This window comes from Orcinus orca, chromosome 1 (genome assembly GCF_937001465.1).
Source record: "Orcinus orca chromosome 1, mOrcOrc1.1, whole genome shotgun sequence".
Taxonomy (NCBI): Eukaryota; Metazoa; Chordata; class Mammalia; order Artiodactyla; family Delphinidae; genus Orcinus; species Orcinus orca.
In genome coordinates, this window is record NC_064559.1 from 190893910 (window position 1) to 190916280 (window position 22371).

The 22371-nt window shown below is 37.8% G+C and overlaps 1 protein-coding gene across 3 annotated transcripts in view; it reads left to right on the forward strand.

Annotated features, from left to right (window-relative positions):
* The window catches only part of EYA3 (EYA transcriptional coactivator and phosphatase 3), a 105128-nt gene that overhangs the window by 14390 nt on the left and 68367 nt on the right, over positions 1 to 22371 (forward strand). The gene's annotated exons all lie outside the window — the stretch shown is intronic.

Here is a 22371-nt window from a genome sequence, read left to right on the forward strand (position 1 = left end):
TGTATCACATTGATTAATTTGCATATATTGAAGAATGCTTGCATCCCTGGGATAAATCCCGCTTGATCATGGTGTATGATCCTTTTACTGTGTTCTTGGACTGTTTGCTAGTATTTTGTTGAGGATTTTTGCATCTATATTCATGAGTGATATTGGTCTGTAATTTTCTTTTTCTGTAGTATCTTTGTCTGGTTTTGGTATCAGGGTGATGGTGGCCTCATAGAATGAGTTTGGGAGTGTTCCTTCCTCTGCAATTTTTTGGAAGAGTTTGAGAAGGATGGGTGTTAGCTCTTCTCTAAATGTTCGATAGAATTCACCTGTGAAGGCATCTGGTCCTGGACTTTTGTTTGTTGGAAAATTTTAAATTACAGTTTCAATTTCATTACTTGTGATTGGTCTGATCACATTTTCTGTTTCTTCCTGGTTCAGTCTTGCAAGGTTACACCTTTCTAAGAACTTGTGCATTTCTTCCAGGTTGTATTTTATTGGCACAGAATTGCTTGTAGTAGTCTCTTATGATGCTTTGTATTTCTGTGGTGTCCATTATAACTTCTTTTTCATTTCTAATTTCATTGATTTGAGACCTCTCTCTCTTTTTCATGATGAGTTTGGCTAAAGGTTTATCAGTTTTGTTTATCTTCTCTAAAACCCACCTTTTAGTTTTATTGATCTTTGGTATTGTTTTCTTTGTTTCTATTTCATTTATTTCTGCTCTGACCTTTTAGATTTCTTTCCTTCTACTAACTTTGGGTGCTGTTTGTTCTTCTTTCTCTACTTCCTTTAGGTGTAAGGTTAGATTGTTTATTTGAGATTTTTCTTGTTTCTTGAGGTAGGCTTCTATTGCTATAAACTTCCTCCCTTAGAACTGCTTTTTCTGCATCTCATAGGTTATGGATTGTCCTGTTTTCATTGTAATTTGTCTCCAGGTATTTTTTGATTTCCTCTTTGATTTCTTCCGTGATCTCTTGGTTATTTAATAATGTATGGTTTAGGCTTCATGTGTTTATGTTTTTTACGTTTTTTTCCTGTGATTGATTCCTAATCTCATAGCGTTGTGGTCAGAAAAGATGCTTGATATGATTTCAGTTTTGTTAAATTTGTGATACAAGATGTGATCTATCCTGGAGAATGATCCGTGCGCACTTGAGAAGAAAGTGTAATCTGCTGTTTTCGGATGGAAGGTCGTATAGATATCAGTTATACCTATCACGTCTATTGTGTCATTTAAAGCTTGTGTTTCCTTATTAATATTCTGTCTGGATAATCTGTCCATTGGTGTAAGTGAGGTGTTAAAGTCCCCCACTATTATTGTGTTACTGTCGATTTCCTCTTTTATAGCTGTTAGCAGTTGCCTTATGAATTGAGGTGCTCCTATGTTGGGTACATATATATTTATAATTGTAATATCTTATTCTTGGATTGATCCGTTGATCATTATATAGTGTCCTTCCTTGTCTCTTGTAATATTCTTTATTTTAAAGTGTATTTTATCTGATATGAGTATTGCTACTCCAGCGTTCTTTTTTTTTATTTTTAAAAATTTTTTTTTGTAGTACGCGGACCTCTCACTGTTGTGGCCTCTCCCGTTGCGGAGCACAGGCTCTGGACTCACAGGCTTAGCGGCCATGGCTCAGGGGCCCAGCCGCTCCGCAGTATGTGGGATCTTCCTGGACCGGGGCACGAACCCATGTCCCCTGCATCGGCAGGCAGACTCCCAACCACTGTGCCACCAGGGAAGCCCCTCCAGCTTTCTTTTGATTTCCATTTGTATGGAGTATCTTTTTCCATACCCTCACTTTCAGTCTGTATATGTCCCTATGTCTGAAGTGGGTTTCTTGCAGACAGCATATATATATATGGGCTTTGTTTTTGTATCCATTCAGCAAGCCTGTGTCTTTTGGTTGGAGCATTTAATCCATTCACTTTTAAGGTAATTATCGATGTGTATGTTCCTAGTACCATTTTCTTAATTGTTTTGGGTTTGTTTTTGTAGGTCCTTTTCTTCTCTTGTGTTTCCCACTTAGAGAAGTTCCTTTAGCATTTGTTGTAGAGCTGGTTTGGTGGTGCTGAATTTTCTTAGCTTTTGCTTGTCTGTAAAGCTTTTGATTTCTCCATCGAATCTGAATGAGATCCTTGCCGGGTAGAGTAATCTTGGTTGTAGGTTCCTCCCTTTCATCACTTTAAATATATCCTGTCACTCCCTTTTGGCTTGTAGAGTTTCTGCTGAGAAATCAGCTGTTAGTTAACCTTATGGGAGTTCCCTTGTATGTTATTTGTTGTTTTTCCCTTGCTTCTTTCAGTAATTTTTTTTGTCTTTAAGTTTTGTCAGTTTGATTACTATGTGCATTGGCGTGTTTCTCCTTGGGTTTATCCTGCCTGGGACTCTCTGCGCTTCCTGGACTTGGGTGGCTACTTCCTTTCCCATATTAGGGAAGGTTTTTGAATGTAATCTCTTCAAATATTTTCTTGGGTCCTTTCTCTCTCTCCTCCTTCTGGGACCCCTATCGTGTGAGTGTTGTTGCGTTTAATGTTGTGCCAGAGGTCTCTTAGGCTGTCTTCATTTCTTTTCATTCTTTTTTCTTTATTCTGTTCTGCTGCAGTGAATTCCACCCTTCTGTCTTCCAGGTCACTTATCCGTTCTTCTGCTTCAGTTATTCTGCTATTGATTCCCTCTAGTGTATTTTTCAGTTACTGTATTGTTCATCTCTGTTTGTTTGTTCTTTAATTCTTTTAGGTCTTTGTTAAACGTTTCTTGCATCTTCTCAATCTTTGCCTCCATTCTTTTTCCAAGGTCCTGGATCATGTTGAATGTCATTATTCTGAATTCTTTTTCTGGAAGGTTGCCTATCTCCACTTCATTTAGTTGTTTTTCTGGGGTTTTATCTCATTCCTTCATCTGGTACAAAGTCCTCTGCCTTTTCATTTTGTCTGTCTTTCTGTGAATGTGGTTTTCCTTCCACAGGCTGCAGAATTGTAGTTCTTCGTGCTTCTGCCGTCTGTCCTCTTGTGCATGAGGCTATCTGAGAGTCTTGTGCAAGCTTCCTGATGGGAGGGACTCCTTCCTTTGTTTTATTTTCCAAAGTATTATTACTTTGGGGACTTCCCTGGTTCAGTCGTTAAGACTTTGCCTTCCAATTCAGGGGGTGTAGGTTCAATCCTTGGTCAGGGAGTTAAGATCCCACGTGCCTTGAAGCCAAAAAACCAAAACAGAAAACATATTACAACAAACTCAATAAAAGACTTTAAATGTGGTCCACATCAAGGAAAAAGATCTAAAAAGAAAAGCATTATTACTTTGTGAAATTGTATTACCTTATGTATTTGTTTATCTTCCTCTTGGAATATAAGTTCCTTGAGACTAGGGACTTTGTGTTCAACACTGAATTCCCAGTATCTAAACTAGTGCCTGGCACGTAGTAGACACTCAATAAATATTTTGTAAGTGAATGAATGAATTTGGAGGTTAGAGAAAGAAGCAAGCACAGCCTGAAGCAACTATAGACTTCCACCCAAAAGCAGCGGAAGCAAAAAGCAAAGTGAGTAGCTAGCTAACGAAGTGTTTCTCCCCCAGATAAAGCTATGATAGCTAGTCTCTAAAGTTAGAGTCCTGGCGTGGGAGACAAGAGATATCCCTAGTAATTTATGTGATGTTCAGAAGAGGAAAGAATTCATATCCAGAAAGCAGGTGACCTGCCGACACTGCCTAACTGCATATTTCACCCCTCTTCCATAGTTACTAGAAGTGGATGTATATAAGTAGAACCTGCATATAATAATATACGAACAAAGATTCTCACCCACTCTGAGGATACACTGTTTAGTTGAAATTCCTGGGGCTTCCCTGGTGGCACAGTGGTTAAGAATCCACCTGCCAATGCAGGCGACATGGGTTCAAGCCCTGGTCAGGAAGATCCCACATATCGTAGAGCAACTAAGCCTGTGCACCACAACTACTGAGCCTGTGCTCTAGAGCCCGTGAGCCACAACTACTGAAGCCCACGTGCCACAGCTACTGAAGGGTGCACGTCTTCAGCCCATGCTCTGCAACAAGAGAAGCCACCGCAATGAGAACCCTGCATGCTGCAACGAAGAGTAGCCCCCACTCACCGCCACTAGAGAGAGCCTGCACGCAGAAATGAAGAAGCAACGTAGCCAAAAATAAATAAATTTATTTAAAAAAAAAAAAAAAGAAATTCCTGACTGCAAATATGAACTACTAACCTAGACTTATCGGCCATTTAAGAAAAATTAATTCTATGCAAGAGAGGTACGAAATGCTTCCAACACTAAAGAAAATAGTGAATAGTATAAACTGAAGGAGATTTTAAAGATAACCATCATTAGTAATTTCAGAGGAAATGAAAAAGGAAATAAATGTAAATATTGAAATTTTAAGAATCAGAAAGTGTGAATAGCAAATTAATAAGTATAAAGATTGAGCTGAATTGAAATGCAAAGGATGTCAACAATAATGGCAGAGTAAGAACTTCTGAAAATTCTTCGTAAAAGCAGTGAGAATACTGGCAAAAATAGTCAGAATCAACTCTTTCAGGACTCTGAAAATTAACTACAGGCTTGCAGCAATCTGAACATTTATTCAAGAAAAATGGCTGAATCTCAGCAAAAACAGTGAACTTTGTATAGCATTTTAGCTTGCATTGTTCCCATTCTCCTCTCTCCAGCTCCATAGTAGCCTTGGAAAACAGCAGCCCCCAGTCATGGTGAGAACTAGCAACCTGGAAGCCACTGGAAGGGGCAGAACAAGATTGGAGCTCCTTCACAGCCCTGTTCCCAGAAAATTGTCATTATTTGACCTGTCTGGAGGTTCCTTGAAAGACCTCATTCTCAAGACTATATTTGACCTGAGTGGAGCTCACCCTGTACAAATAGCTTTTCCCCTCTCAGGGTGTTCATTTAAAACAATTAAAAGCAGTTATTGAACATCATAAATTCAGTACTAGAAAATAGATTCAACAGTACATTAAAATAATATTCTACAACGCCAGAGTTTCATCTCTGAACCAAATGCATATGTGGTTCAATATTAGGAAATCTAGTAATATGCTATATTAATAGTCGAGAGAAAAACCAGATGGTCATTTTTTTGGATGCCAAAAAAGCACTTGACCAATGTCATGCTTAGTAGTGGTATGCTAGGTGTATTTTTGTTAATGTGAGGAACAAGAAAAGGATGCCCAACAATTAGCACTGTTACTTAATATTATAGTGGAGGTGTAAGCCAATATCATTAGGTAAGAACAAGAAATAAAGAAGTTAATATTGGGGAAAGAGGAGCTATTTTTATGCAGCTGGGGAAAATATATACGTGAAACTCAAGAACCAACCATCTTACTATTCTCATTGTTAGAAACAATAAGAGACTTTGGTAACATGGGAGTTTACAAAATTAATGTACCAATATCAACAACTATCCTATATATAAAAAATAACTTCTTTAGAAATGAAAAATATAACAAATGAAAAGATAAAATGCCAACATAAAGAAACGTAGAGGATCTGCTAAGAGATGTTTTAAAAAAAATATTAAGTAACTGGAAATACATACTGTGTTATTAGATAGGAGAACACAATATTGTAAACTCATCATTTCCTCCTAAATTAATTTATGTGTTTAATGCATTTAAATTAAAATATCATTTTTTTAAAAAACTTTGATAACATTACCCTGAAGTTTGTTTGGAAAGCGTATACTTTTTTTTAGTGATTAAGTTTAATTTGTGTATCATCCTTTTTGAGTTGCATTCAGAGGAGATTCCAGAGTTTGAGATTGCTGGCCTCTGTAGATTTGATCCCTTCATTTTAGACCAACCAGAAAATAATAGCCTCTGGGAAAATTGTTTCAATTAAGAGTCTTTATCAAGAAAAAGAGTAAGTTCCTAAAATTTACTCTTCTTGTTTACTTTGTTGCTTGAAGTTAGCATTAACAGCTTTTATTGGTTAAATTAATGAAGCCTTTATATTTTTACTCTGATATATACATTTTAGTGTTTAGTTAAATGGCATTTTCAACACTGACATAAAATTTTGAAAGCAGCCAAAACACACTAATTATGATTTCTTTCAGAATATGTCTTAAAACACCTGGCATATTCTACCCTCTATTTTATTTTAGTGTTTTTCTTCTGGTTTCAGATATTCTATGAATATTTTATGTTGAGAAAGAATTCTAGGGCTCTATTCAAGAAAAACAAAAAAGGAAGCTCCAAAGAAAGAAGTATATGCCCCCTCCAAAAAGAGGTATTTGCTTAGTTAGAAAAGTCATGTTTTTCTAATGACAAAAATTTCTGATTATCCAGTATCATTCTGTAATCTGTTTATTAATGTTCTTAATACAGTGCTTAGCACAGTGTTACAAAATTTTAAGCTAAATGTTGAGTAAATGCTTTTATGAAGAAGCATACTACTCTATAGATATCACAAAATGACTTCATGAAAGAAATACAAAATAGGAACTTCAGTCAATCAAAATAGAAAAATACGAGCTTCAGTCTTGAGGCATGGTGTGCCTAAGAAAGTTAAATCAAGACCAGCTGGAAAGGAGGACTTGATTATCTTTCAGGTTTAGCTCTAGCAGTTTTTTTTTTTTCCCCAGGCAGAACACATCAAATAGTCCAGTACAGTGATTGTATGCTGGTTTTAAATGCTATCTTACAGATACTAATACTTGTTTGTTCTCAGGGCATTAGATGGATCACTAAGGTGTCTCAAGATCCATGAAACACTTGGGACTGCCAATTTTACTATGTTACCTGGAAATTTCTTCAACTATAAATTTAGGATTTGACCCAGAGTGAAAGCAGGAAAATGCTAATTTTGTAATATGACAGTTCTGTTAGGCAAACTGTCCAATTATTTGGAAAGCTTTTTATTCTTCTTAATGTTTGGAAGCATTTTTGCAACTGTATGTATAATCATGTTCTGTCGTCTTATTTACATACTTTTCTTCATTTCCTACCTTTGTTTTCAGCTTATGTGTTTCATTCAGTGGCCAGATGGCCAACAAACCCAAGCTGAGAGGTAATAGCAAAAACGAATGAAAAACAAAATAAACTTCTTTACAAATAGTATTAGATTCCTGTGGGTGCCATAATAAATTGCCACAAATTTGGAGGCTTAAAACAACAGAAATTTATCCTCTCACAGTTCTGGAGGCCAGAGGTCTAAAATCATGGTGTTGGCAGGGTTGCACTCCCTCCATAGGCTCTAGAGGTAGAATCCGTTCCTTGCCTATTCCAGCTTCTAGTGGCTGCTGGCATTCTTTGGCCATATCACTCCAGTCTCTGCCTCCATATTTGTATCGCCTTCCCCTCATTGTATGTGTGTGGGTGTTAAATTTCTCTCTGCCTTTCTCTTAAGATGGCATTTATGGCCTACCCAGATAATCCGGGATAATCTGCTCATCTCAGAATCCTTAAATACATCTGCAAAGACTCTTTATTCCAAATTAGGTAACATTTATGGGTTCTGGGGATTAGGATGCGGACCCATCTTTGGCCAGAAATGTTTCATGATAGCTGTGTATATTTGTGTTTGGGGAAGGTGATTTCATACTTGATCTCTCTCTCTCCCCACCCTCCCTCTTTCCCTCCCTCCCTCCCTCCCTCTTTTCCTTCATTCCTTCCCTCCTTCCTTTCTCAGCCTATTAAGGGGCCGAAACTTAAGGTCTCCTAACTCCTCACCTCTAAGTAAGTAGTGCGTGTGTTGTGATCCCTTGTTATGTATGTGATATTAAGATTTGATTTAAAGCATATCAGTCCTTTTTTTTTTTTTGAAGGGAACTTTTCACTTAACACAGACTTCAAAATGATGTTCTTCAAATTAGTTAATAAAACCTTGTAAAGAATTAAAGACTTAGGCATTCCTGGTGAGAAATGAGAAAAGTGAAGTTTTGAATTCTTTGTGCCTCTAAATATATTGAAGGTTCTTAATGAGCTGGTTTTAAGTAGATATTTAGAGGAATCAAGAGCCTAGAAATTATACTTGATTGAACAAATATTTATTGATTGCCTGCTATGTGCTCTCAGATACTAAAAAGAAGGCGGTCTCTGCCATTGTGGAATTTAGGATCAAGATTCCACAGGAATCTTAGGACCAAAGGAAAATTAGTAGTTTTGACAGAATTGTTAACTGCCAGATTTATAGAACACAGTAAGGGTCAGAGAAGTAGTTTTGAAGAATCTTAATTATTAATTAATAATGAAGTAGGGAACTCTTTCACTAATGACTTTGAGGTTTTGGTAGGTTAGGAGATATTTTGTTTTTCCAAAACCATGATACTCATCTCTGACTAGAAATGGTAAAATAATTTATTTTTATATCCTGTATAATTAAAATTACCTGTTTCATTAACAATAGATCGAAGTTTGTATCTTGTAAATTAAAGACTTATGGCTATAAAGAAAAATCAAATTGTTATTTTTGCTAGATTGTACAAGAAATTAAAAAGTAGCTTAAAAGAAGAATCTTCTTAGGATTTTTAGACAGTCCTTAAAGTACCAGTTAACAGTAGTGAAAAAGAAGTTTTGAGTTTATAAATTTAAAACATTTTAAAACTTTCAAGAGTATGACCATGAGGTCAAACTAATGTAACAGGATAGTTTGAGATTTAATGAAAGAAAAGGAGTAAATAGCTTAAGTTAATATTAGGAATGTAATTTTAAAAGGGAGGGTCGTGTGCTCAATTCTATCTATCTATCTATCTGTATATCTATATTTTTGGCTGCGTTGGGTCTTCATTGCTGCGCGTGGGCTTTCTCTAGTTGTGGCGAGTGGGGCCTACTCTGTTGTGGTGTGCAGGCTTCTTATTGTGGTGGCTTCTCTTGTTGCGGAGCACGGGCTCTAGGCATGCGGGCTTCAGTAGTTGTGGCACGCAGGTTCAGTAGTTGTGGCTCATGGGCTCTACAGCTCAGGCTCAGTAGTTGTGGTGCACGAGCCTAGTTGCTCCACGGTATGTGGGATCTTCCTGGACCAGGCAGGGCTCGAAACCGTGTCCCCTGCATTGGCAGGTGGATTCTTAACTGCTGCACCAACAGGGAAGCCCTACTTTTGATTTTTATTAAACTATTTAAGGTATTATTATTATGCTGTAATTAATGTAAAATCTTACCTTTTTTTCATCTTTTAAATGAGCTTTTATTGAAATAGATTGCAGTTTCATTTAATATAGAATATAGAATTACAGCTTAGAGAAATCATTCTCCACATGTTGGTTGTTTCTAATTTTTCATTACTGTGAACAAGAAACTTACTCAATTTTTAAAATAGAGTTAGCTTTTTACTCCTCTATTTAATTTTGGGGGGAAAATCCAAGAAAAATTATTCAGGCCATGGGCAATTTTATGACCTCTTTTATACTCTAACCAGAGAACAATCTGAATATACATACAATTTTACAGCAGTGCCTGAATATTTCTTTTCTTCTTATGGCCCACATAACTTTAGGTTTTATTGTTTAGATTTATTTTTGGTAATTTAATACGTGTGAAGTGGTATCTTAAAAATATTAAAATTTATTCAGTTAGTGAGAATCTTTTTTCCAAAGTGCTGATTTGATCTTGGTTGTTACTTCAACTGTTTGTATCCTTTGATGGATGTGTATGTTAGTCATCATTTGCCGCATAACAGATGAGCAGTAAATGTTGAACTGGTTGGGTTTATTTTATTTTTTATTTTTAAAATTTATTTTTATTTTATTTATTTATTTTTGGCTGTGTTGGGTCTTCGTTGTTGCACGCAGGTTTCCTCTAGTTGCGGCGAGCGGGGGCTACTCTTCGTTGTGATGTGTGGGCTTTTTCATTGCAGTGGCTCCTCTTGTTGCCGAGAATGGGCTCTAGGCACATGGGCTTCAGTAGTTGCAGCACATGGGCTCAGTAGTTGTAGCTCATGGGCTTAGTTGCTCCGTGGCATGTGGGATCTTCCTGGACCAGGGCTCAAACCTGTGTCCCCTGCATAGGCAGACAGATTTTTTTAAAAATTAATTTATTTATTTTTATTTTCGGCTGAGTTGGGTCTTTGTTGCTGTACGGGCTTTCTCTAGTTGTGGCAAGTGGGGGCTACTCTTTGTTGCGGTGTGTGGGCTTCTCATTGAAGTGGCTTCTCTTATTGCGGAGCATAGGCTCTGGGCACACAGGCTTCAGTAGTTGTGGTTTGCGGGCTCTAGAGAGCAGGCTTAGTAGTTGTGGCACAGGGGATTAGTTGCTCCATGGCATGTGGGATCTTCGGAGCAGGGCTTGAAACCGTGTCCCCTGCATTGGCAGGCAGATTCTTAACCACTGTGCCACCAGGGAAGTCCGGCAGACGGATTCTTAACCACTGCGCTACCAAGGAAGCCCTGGTTGGATTTATATTGTAGACATTAAGCTTTATCTGTCATAATTATTGCAGGCATTGCTTCCATTTGTTATATCCTTTTTTTGTTTGTTTGTTTTTTGCGGTACGCGGCCCTCTCACCACTGTGGCCTCTCCCGCTGCGGAGCAACAGGCTCCGGACGCGCAGGCTCAGTGGCCATGGCCCACGGGCCCAGCCGCTCCGCGGCATGTGGGATCCTCCTGGACCGGGGCACGAACCTGCGCCCCCTGCATCGGCAGGCGGACCCCCAACCACTGCGCCACCAGGGAAGCGCTGTTATATCCTTCTAATTTTAGATTTGTATTTTTTCACTGCATGAAAGTGTGTTTTACATAACCAGATCTGTCAATTTGTTGCTTATGCTTTCCTTCATTGCCCCAAATTTTATCTCTTTCCCACAGATGCAATAAATATGCTCTTCTGTTTTCTCCAAAATTATTTGCAAGCTTATTGGTTTTTCATATATTTAGAATTACTCATAGTGTATGGTGTGGTTATGTTTTTCTCCACATTGATATTCAGTTTTTCTGACCATTTTTTAAAAATTTTATTTATTTTTGGCTGTATTGGGTCTTCGTTGCTGTGCGCGGGCTTTCTCTAGTTGAGGCGAGCGGGGGCTACTCTTTGTTGCAGTGCATGGGCATCTCATTGCAGTGGCTTCTCTTGTTGCAGAGCACAGGCTCTAGGCGCACGGGCTTCAGTAGTTGTGGCTCGTGGGCTCTAGGGCTTGCAGGCTTCAGTAGTTGTGGCTCATGGGCTCAGTAGTCGTGGCACATGGGTTTAGTTGCTCTGTGGCATGTGGGATCTTCCCAGACCGGGGATCCAACCTGTGTCCCCTGCATTGGCAGGCGGATTCTTAACCACTGCGCCACCAGGGAAGCCCCCTGACAATATTTTTTTTTTTTTTTGCGGTACGCGGGCCTCTCACTGTTGTGGCCTCTCCCATTGCAGAGCACAGGTTCTGGACACGCAGGCTCAGTGGCCATGGCTCACGGGCCCAGTCACTCCGCGGCATGTGGGATCTTCCCGGACTGGGGCACAAACCCGTGTCCCTTGCATCGGCAAGTGGACTCTCAACCACTGCGCCACCAAGGAAGCCCCCCTGACAATATTTTTTAAATAATGATTTTCTCCACTTATGAGCACTTTTTGGATTTGGTCACTTTTTGCTCTTTCTAGTCTCAGGGGTCTTTTTGTAGTTTTTTTTTCTTATGGTAAGTATACATAACAAAATAAACAGTTTTAACCACTTTTAGGTATACCATTCAGTAGCATTAAGTACATTCACAATGTTGCACAGCCATCAGCACTCTCCTCTATTGTCTTTATTTGATATATTTCTACTTTAGTCTGAAAACATGATTGCTCTTATCCTCAGGCAGATTGTTTAAGTCTCTGAATCCCAGTTGCCCTGTCCACAGTATGAGGATGGTACCAGTTGTGTTTTAAAATGGCTGACGAGATAAAATTAAGTAAGGCAACGAATGTAAAAATACCTGGTGGATTTTATATGCTCAGTAAATGATAGGTCTCATATCCTCCCCACTGTAATTGATTTTAAAGACTGGTGTAGGGCAGATCTTCCTTAATTGCCTCTGTTATTCTCCTCCAAGATGTTCATTATTATTTTTGCCTAATTTTCAGTAAGAAATTTGTAGGTATTGGAATAAACCTTTGTTTACTTCTTGTTTGAAAACTATTGTAAGTGTTCTATAGATTGTGAAGCCCAAATTAGTATTTAGTATCATCCCCACTGACACTACTAAGTACTGTTCTGCAAGAGACCATAGAAATGTTTTCTTACGTTTTGAAATCATTTTCCTGACATCTTTTCCGATTATGCTTTATGAGGCCTCCTAGTTTATAAAATAGAATTTATTTTGAAGAGATATCTTTAGGCTTTATGTTTGGTACTTTGGGTGTTAGGACACTTGTTTCTGAATTAATTAATAGATCCTCTTTAGAAGAGATCAGTTATTGTTGAATAATAATACTTGAAGTAGTTTTCTTCAAGCCACCTAGAAGAGGGTATTTTGCTCTTTGTTTTTATTCTTCAAGGCATATATATAATTATATTTGAGGACACCATGGTAAACATTTGCTAATTACCTACTTCTTTTATATCCTAAAGTAATCCATAAGTGATGATATACTACTTTTTTGATACCTTCTTCAGGCTACTGTTGTTTATAACTATTGTTGAGATATATTTAATTTTGGGAAACGTGCTGTTCATTTTCCCCAGGGAAACTTCTGTAGCCTTTTCTGTGGTGTGCTCTAAAAATACATATAAGGCTTTGGAAGGGGGTAGTAAATAGACTTCTAAAATACAGTGTAGTCAATGGTCAAATTTATGAGCTACCTGTTTTCTACTTACAGCTGAACAAAAGATATTCAGTTAGGGCTTCCCTGGTGGCACAGTGGTTGGGAGTCCACCTGCCATTGCAGGGGATGCAGGTTCGTGCCCTGGTCCAGGATGATGCCACATGCTGTGGAGCGGCTGGGCCCGTGAGCCATGGCTGCTGAGCCTGCGCGTCCGGAGCCTGTGCTCCGCAGCGGGAGAGGCCACAACAGTGAGAGGCCCGCGTACCGCAAAAAAAAAAAAAAAAAAAAAAATGCAGTTAACTCCTGAATATCTCTGTGCACACTTTGCCATATGCAAATTCCCCTTCTAGGACCTATAATGAGACTGTTCTCTATTTTGACACTTCTCGTGATGTTGTAATTAAGAGTGATGTATACTTTGCTTTCATTGAAAACAATTTGACCTTTATTCTGTGTTTTAAAATATAAATATGTATATACACAGTATATATATTTCCCCTTCCTATACTTAAGAGCTATAATAACATATTGAAGTAATCTAAGTTCTTGCTTGTGGCCATTTATAATTACAGGGTAAATAGTATGTTGAAATTGGTACAAAACAGAAATTTTGAGGTAGGAATCTAATGAGAATTTTGAAATAAAATATTTGTTACTTTTTATTTCCCTTGTAATTTTTAAGTATTAAAAATAAAAATTATGACTGTCATATTACAAAAGAATCCTGCTTTATGAGCGTGTGCAATCGCAATGTTTAAAATTATGTGATCTTTTCAAACAAACCAAAATTCCTATTTTTTCATTGTTAGTATTTGCAGGTAGGGAAATGTGAAGTCTCAGGAAATACTATTTCTGTACTCAGTTACAGGTTTTCCCAGATTTCTGCCCGTGAAGGCATGTGGATACTGATAAATTCTCTCCAAAAAAAGGTGGTAAAACATCTGTATTTAGAAGCCAACAGTAAGAATTGAAACTAGAAAATTATGAAAAGACATTACTATCCAAATGCCTTGAAGGTACTTAAAACAAAAAGTTAACTCAGTGTATATTATGTTATTTCATTGGCTGTTTGACTCAGTTAAAATTATATTCATTTACACTACATTAAGTATCCATTTTCCACTTCTATGTCAAGCCATTATATTATTGGATATTTCAAAAGATGAATCTCATTGAACGTAGAATTATGGCAGGTTATATATATATATATATTTGGATTTTATTTTATTTTTTTTATACAGCAGGTTCTTCTTATTAGTTATCTATTTTATACATATTAGTGTATATATGTCAATCCCAATCGCCTAATTCATACCACCACCACTGCCCCCCTCACCCCACCCCGCTTTCCCTCTTGGTGTCCATACGTTTGTTCTCTACATCTGTGTGTCTATTTCTGCCTTGCAAACTGGTTCATCTGTACCGTTTTCCTAGATTCTACATATATGTGTTAAGATATGGTATTTGTTTTTCTCTTACTGACTTACTTCACTCTGTATGACAGTCTCTAGATCCATCCACAGCTTTACAAATGACCCAATTTCGTTCCTTTTTATGTCTGAGTAATGTTCCACTGTATATATGTACCACATCTTCTTTATCTATTCATCTATCAGTGGGCATTTAGGTTGCTTCCATGTCCTGGCTATTGTAAATAGTGCTGCAATGAACATTGTGGTGCATAACTCTTTTTGAATTATGGTTTTCTCTGGGTATATGCCAAGTAGTGGGATTGCTGGGTAATATGGTAATCCTATTTATAGTTTTTGAAGAAACTTCCATACTGTTCTTCATAGTGGCTGTATCAATTTACATTCCCACCAACAGTGCAAGAGGGTTCCCTTTTCTCCACACCTGCTCCAGCATTTATTGTTTGTAGATATTTTGATGATGGCCATTCTGACCGATGTGAGGTGATATACCTCATTGTAGTTTTGATTTGCGTTTCTCTAATAATTAGTGATGTTGAGCAGCTTTTCATGTGCCTCTTGGCCATCTGTATGTCTTCTTTGGAGAAATGTCTATTTAGGTCTTTGGCCCATTTTTGGATTGGGTTGTTTGTTTTTTTTAATATTGAGCTGCAGGAGCTGTTTATATATTTTGGAGATTAATCCTTTGTCTGTTGATTCATTTGCAAATATTTTCTCCCATTCTAAGGGTTGTCTTTTCATCCTGTTTATAGTTTCTGTTGCTGTGCAGAAGCTTTTAAATTTCATTAGGACCCATTTGTTTATTTTTGTTTTTATTTCCGTTACTCTAGGAGGTGGATCAAAAAAGATCTTGCTGTGATTTATGTCAAAGAGTGTTCTTCCTATGTTTTCCTCTAAGAGTTTTGTAGTGTCCGGTCTTGCATTTAGGTCTCTAATCCATTTTGAGTTTATTTTTGTGTATTGTGTTAGGGAGTGTTCTGATTTCATTCTTTTACATGTAGCTGTCCCAGTGGTTTTCCCAGCACCACTTATTGAAGAGGCTGTCTTTTCTCCATTGTATATTTTTGCCTCCTTTGTCATAGATTAGTTGACCATAGGTGTGTGGGTTTATCTCTGGGCTTTCTTTCCTGTTCCATTGATCTGTATTTCTGTTTTTGTGCCAGTACCATATTGTCTTGATTACTGTAGCTTTGTAGTGTAGTCTGAATTCAGGGAGTCTGATTCCTCCAGCTCCATTTTTTCCCCTATAGATTGCTTTGGCTATTTGGGGTCTTTTGTGTCTCCATACAAATTTTAAGATATCTTTGTTCTAGTCCTGTAAAAAATGCCACTGGTAATTTGATAGGGATTGCATTGAATCTGTAGATTGCTTTGGGTAATACAGTCATTTTCACAATATTGATTCCTCCAATCCAATAACATGGTATATCTCTCCATCTTGTTTCTGTCATCCTTGATTTCTTTCATCAGTGTCTCATAGTTTTCTGAGTACAGGTCTTTTACCACCTTAGGTAGGTTTATTCCTAGGTATTTTATCTTTTTGTTGCAGTGGTGAATGGGATTGTTACCTTGATTTCTCTTTCTGATCTTTCATTGTTAGTGTATAGGAATGCAAGAGATTTCTGTGCATTAATTTTGTATCCTGCTACTTTACCAAATTCATTGATTAGCTCTAGTAGTTTTCTGGTGGCATCTTTCGGATTCTCTATGTATAGTATCATGTCATCTGCAAACAGTGACAGTTTGACTTCTTCTTTTCCAATTTGTATTCCTTTTATCTCTTTTTCTTCTCTGATAGCCATGGCTAGGACTTCCAAAACTATGTTGAATAATAGTGTGAGAGTGGACATCCTTGTCTTGTTCCTGATCTTAGAGGAAATGCTTTTCAGTTTTTCACCATTGAGAATGATGTTTGCTGCGGGTTTGTTGTATATGGCCTTTATTATGTTGAGGTAGGTTCCCTCTATGCCCACTTTCTGGAGAGTTTTTATCATAAATGGGTGTTGAATTTGTCAAAAGCTTTTTCTTCATCTGTTCAGATGATCATATGGTTTTTATTCCTTAATTTGTTAATATGGTGTATCACATTGACTTGCGTATATTGAAGGATCCTTGCATCCCTGGGATAAATCCCACTTGATCATGGTGTATGATCCTTTTACTGTGTTCTTGGACTGTTTGCTACTATTTTGTTGAGGATTTTTGCATCTCTATTCATGAGTGATATTGGTCTGTAATTTTCTTTTTTTGTAGTATCTTTGTCTGGTTTTGGTATCAGGATGATGTTGGCCTCATAGAATGAGTTTGGGAGTGTTCCTTCCTCTGCAGTTTTTTTTTTTTTTTTTTTTTTTTTTTTGGTGGTACGCGGGCCTCTCACTGTTGTGGCCTCTCCCGTTGCGGAGCACAGGCTTCGGACGCACAGACTCAGCAGCCATGGCTCACGGGCCCAGCCGCTCCGCGGCATGTGGGATCTTCCCGGACCGGGGCACGAACCCATGTCCCTTGCATCGGGAGGCGGACTCTCAACCACTGCACCACCGGGGAAGCCCTGTTGGAAGATTTTTAATCACAGTTTCAATTTCATTACTTGTGATTGGTCTGTTCATGTTTTCTGTTTCTCCTGATTCAGTCTTGGAAGGTTATACCTTTCTGAGAATTCATGCATTTCTTCCAAGTTGTCCATTTTATTGGCATAGAGTTGCTTATAGTAGTCTCTTAGGATGCTTTGTATTCTGCGGTGTCTATTGTAGCTTCTCCTTTTTCATTTCTAATTTTATTGATTTGAGTCCTCTCCCTCTTGATGAGTCTGGCTAATGGTTTATCAATTTTGTGTATCTTCTCAAACAACCTGCTTTTAGTTTTATTGATCTTTGCTATTGTTTTCTTTGTTTCTATTTCATTTATTTCTGCTCTGATCTGTATGATTTCTTTCCATCTGCTAACTTTGGGTTTTCTTAGTTCTTCTTTCTCTAGTTCCTTTAGGTATAAAGTTAGATTGTTTGAGATTTTTCTTGTTTCTTGCAGTAGGCTTGTATTGCTATAAACCTCCCTCTTAGAACTGCTTTTGCTGCATCCCATAGGTTTTGGATCCCCGTGTTTTCATTGTCATGTGTCTCTAGGAATCTTTTGGGTTTCCTCTTTGATTTCTTCAGTGATCTCTTGGTTTTAGTAACGTATTGTTTAGCCTCCATGTGTTTGTGTTTTTTACGTTTTTTTCCCGTGATTGATTTCTAATATCATAGCATTGTGGTCAGAAAAGATGCTTGATATGTTTTCCTTTTTTTTTAATTTACCAAGGCTTGATTTGTGACCCAAGATGTGATCTGTCCTGGAGAATGTTCTGTACGCAGTTGAGAAGAAAGTGTAATCTGCTGTTTTTGGATGGAATGTCCTATAAATATCAATTAAATCTATCTGGTCTATTGTGTCATTTAAAGCTTGTGTTTCCTTATTAATTTTCTGTCTGGATGATCTGTCCATTGGTGTAAGTGAGGTGTTAACGTCCCCCAGTATTATTGTGTTACTGTCGATTTCCTCTTTTATAGCTGTTAGCAGTTGCCTTATGTATTGAGGTGCTCCTGTGTTGGGTGCATATATAATTGTAATTGTTATATCTTCTTCTTGGGTTGATCTGTTGATCATTATATAGTGTCCTTCCTTGTCTCCTGTAACATTCTTTATTTTAAAGTCTATTTTATCTGATATGAGTATTGCTACTCCAGCTTTCTTTTGATTTTCATTTGCATGGAATATCTTTTTCCATCCTCTCACTTTCAGTCTGTATGTGTCCCTAGATCTGAACTGGGTCTCTTGTAGACAGCATATATATGGGCCTTGTTTTTGTATCCATTCAGCAAGCCTGTGTCTTTTGGTTGGAGCATTTAATCCATTCACTTTTAAGGTAATTATCGATGTGTATGTTCCTAGTACCATTTTCTTAATTGTTTTGGGTTTGTTTTTGTAGGTCCTTTTCTTCTCTTGTGTTTCCCACTTAGAGAAGTTCCTTTAGCATTTGTTGTAGAGCTGGTTTGGTGGTGCTGAATTTTCTTAGCTTTTGCTTGTCTGTAAAGCTTTTGATTTCTCCATCGAATCTGAATGAGATCCTTGCCGGGTAGAGTAATCTTGGTTGTAGGTTCCTCCCTTTCATCACTTTAAATATATCCTGCCACTCCCTTCTGGCTTGTAAAGTTTCTGCTGTGAAATCAGTTGTTAACTGTATGGGAGTTACCTTGTATGTTATTTGTCGTTTTTTCCCTTGCTGCTTTCAATAATGTTTTTTGTCTTTAATTTTTGTCAGTTTGATAACTATGTGCCTCAGTGTGTTTCTCTTTGGGTTTACCCTTCCTGGGACTCTCTGCACTTCCTGCACTTGGGTGGCCATTTCCTTTCCCATGTTAGGGAAGTTTTTGACTGTAATCTCTTCAGATATTTTCTTGGGTCCTTTCTCTCTCCCATCTCCTTCCGGGACCCCTATAATGTGAATATTGTTGCGTTTAATGTTGTGCCAGAGGTCTTTTAGGCTGTCTTCATTTCTTTTCATTCTTTTTTCTTTATTCTGTTCTGCAGCAGTGAATTCCACCATTCTGTCTTCCAGGTCACTTATCCGTTCTTCTGCCTCAGTTATTCTGCTATTGATTCCTTCTAGTGTATTTTTCATTTCAGTTATTGTATTGTTCATCTGTTAGTTTGTTTTTTAATTCTTCTCGGTATTTGTTCTTTAATTGTTCTAGGTCTTTGTTAAACATTTCTTGCATCTTCTCAATCTTTGCCTCCATTCTTTTTCTGAGGTCCTGGATCATCTTCACTGTCATTATTCTGAATTCTTATTCTGGAAGGTTGCCTATCTCCACTTCATTTAGTGGTTTTTCTGGGGTTTTATTGTTCATTTGGTACATGGTCCTCTGCCTTTTCATTTTGTCTTTCTGTTAGTGTAGTTTTCGTTCCACAGGCTGCAGGATTTTAGTTCTTCTTGCTTCTGCTGTCTGCTCTCTGGTGGATGAGGCTATCTACAAGCCTTTGCAAGCTTCCTGATGTGAGAGACTGGGTAGATCTGGGTGTTGCTCTGGTGGGCAGAGCTCAGTAAAACTTTAATCTGCTTGTTTGCTAATGGGTTGGGCTGAGTTCCCTCCCTGTTGGTTGTTTGGCCTGAGCTGTCCCAGCACTGGAGCCTGTAGGCCCTTTGGTGGGGCTAATGGCAGACTCCGGGAGGGCTCACACCAAGCAATACTTCCCAGATCTTCTGCTGCCAGTGTCCTTGTCCCCGCGGTGAGCCACAGCCACCCCCCCGCCTCTGCAGGAGACCCTCCAACAGTAGCAGGTAGGTCTGGTTCAGTCTCCTATGGGGTCAGTGCTCCTTCCCCTGGGTCCTGATGCACACGCTACTTTGTGTGTACCCTCCAAGAGTGGAGCCTCTGTTTCTCCCAGTCCTGTCAAAATTCTGCAGTCAAATCCCGCTAGCCTTCAAAGTCTGATTTTGTGGGAATTCCTCCTCCTGGTGCTGGACCCCCAGGTTAGGAAGCCTGACGTGGGACTCAGAACCTTCACTCCAGTGGGTGGACTTCTGTGGTATAAGTGTTCTCCAGTCTGTGAGTTACCCACCCAGCAGTTACGGGATTTGATTTTATTGTGATTGCGCCCCTCCTAACGTCTCATTACAGCTTCTCCTTTATCTTTGGATGTGGGTATCTTTTTTGGTGAGTTCCGGTGTCTTCCCATTGATGATTGTTGAGCAGTTAGTTGTGATTGTGGTGCTCTCGCAAGAGGGTGTATGCGCATGTCTTTCTATTCCACCATCTTGAGCCATTCTCAATGTCAGGTTATATTAATGGTAAGAAAATATCAAAATACACAATTAAACTCTAGAACTAGTACATGGAAGTGAGAAAACTAAGGTTTGTATGGTAATTCTGTACTTTTTTTTGTTATCCAGTACTGGAGCACCTGTCTGTGTTATATAACACTTTCATCTGGTGGTTAGTAAATGTGACTTTTGATTGTAAGCATGTGCCACTTGTAGAAAATGGTGTAAGATCTTAATATTAAAAGTTTTATTATCACATTGATAAATGCTAGAAGCATGATAAATACTTGCGTTCTTTTATCTAGTATATTTTAGGTGTTTGACATTACAAAATATTGGAAGGAAGGAAGAATCCTATATTGATGGAAAGTAGTATCTTAGATGCATGTTGTAATGGAATTACATAATTTATAGTCATTATTAATATATTTTATATACAAGTGTACCAGAATGTATGTTTACAAACTTCACATATATCACATGTTGCCAGTAGAATCCCAGAAATTCTGTAATAAATCATATGCTTCCATTGTAGGTTGCCTTTTTTTTTGTTTTAAAATTATCAAAATTATTGGTGGTCATTGATTAATTACTTGATTTTTTTTAAGGTTTTTTTCCAAATGTAGAAATTATCTGTGACCCTTTTCTTTCCCTAAATTGAAAAATGAAGAAGATAAAGGTGATTTTTAAGATGGAAACAACAGAAGGTGCTTATTTTCAAAGAAGAAATAGAGGTAGAAAAGAATGTCTTCCAATCTTTTCCCTTAAAGAAGGTTTTCTTTCAACTTATAGAATTTATCTCAAGAAAAATAGAAAGCTGTTCCCTTTCTGTTATAAAATCACTGTAATATTATCATATTCCTAAGAAACAAAATTCAAGATTTTAACATTTTGTTTTATATGGCTTGAGAATTTATTTCCCCACTATTAAGAGTAGTATTTCTTACCTTTTAAAACCCATGACCGGGCTTCCCTTGTGGCACAGTGGTTGAGAGTCTGCCTGCTGATGCAGGGGACACGGGTTCATGCCCTGGTCCGGGAAGATCCCACATGCCGCGGAGCGGCTGGGCCCGTGAGCCATGGCAGCTGAGCCTGCGCGTCCGGAGCCTGTGCTCCGCAACAGGAGAGGCCACAACAGTGAGAGGCCCGTGTACCGCCAAAAAAAATAAATAAATAATAAATAAATAAAGCCCATGACCCCTTTTGATTTATAAAAAAATCTATGTTCTCCTTTAACATTGTTCATATTTTTAAAATAAATTCATTTCTGTGTTTAAGACAAAAATTAAAGGACATGTTATTAGTACCTTTTTTTTCTTTTTTTTTTAACACAATTTTTCTTACTTTCCTCTTGTTTAGGCGTAGATTTATAACCCTTCCTCCATGAGAAAGAATATCCCTTCCTTCTCCTTTGCTGAGAATCTACTAATTAGAGATTGCAGTCATTACAGTTATGGCTTTCAATTGAGTAAAACCTGGGATATTATCACTTTTTGTTTAGAAGAGATCTGGTCACACAAAAGTTTAACAAATGAGGTATTAAAGGCATTACATTTCTCTAATGATTTGACCCTAGTTTGCTTTTTCTTTTGGGATGAAATCATATATGTATTAAATACATTATATACATTGACACTGTTAAAATCCCATAAAGACAAGACATTTCATTTTAAAACTAAAACAGATATAAGCTGGTAAAACAAAAAAACAGTTCATCTTTCACAATTGTGAATCAGTTTCACGTCACATTGGTTGTGCTCTTGTGAGTAGAGCAAAACAAATGCAGGGAAGATAGCTCCTGTGAGCTTTAGTTATTGCCTGCTGTAATTCTGCAGTACTAGTTATCTACGTCATGTAGTATGAAAACTTAGCTTTTGAGGCTCTGTGTATGAGTTACACGTGAGTGCATTGAGCATCAAGTTCTTCTGACCTTTAAATTTTTTTTTCTTTTGACATTCTAGATCGGGGCAGGGAGGAAAGCTGTGTCAGAGTTGGACAATTTTGCGTCTGACTGTGTCCCCTATGTGTTTTCTCTCCTTTTCCCATTCTAGAGTGTGACTCTAAAATAAAGTGTGTTGTATTACACCAGAATAGAGCAGTATTAGTGGAGTGGTGGTAAATTGGTATAAGTGAAGTTTTTCATTTCCCTTTTTATTCATTACTTCTGCAATAAGATTCTATACTTGCTTTAGCTATGTCTGTTAAGTTGGTTACAGTGGTTGGTAAAATAAGTGAAAACAGGTGTGACCTTAATTAAATGCATAAACAATCACATCTGTTTTGGAGAAGTGCTACTTTCATTTTTGTTAAATAGAAATGGAGTTTATAGTTTTTATAATTATTTAGTTTTCTAACATCTTTCTGTCTCACTCGGCAGCAGGGCACAATAAGGTGTTCTTACCAGTAAATGTGGGGCTTAGAGTCCTATTTCTCTTTTTTAGTTTGAA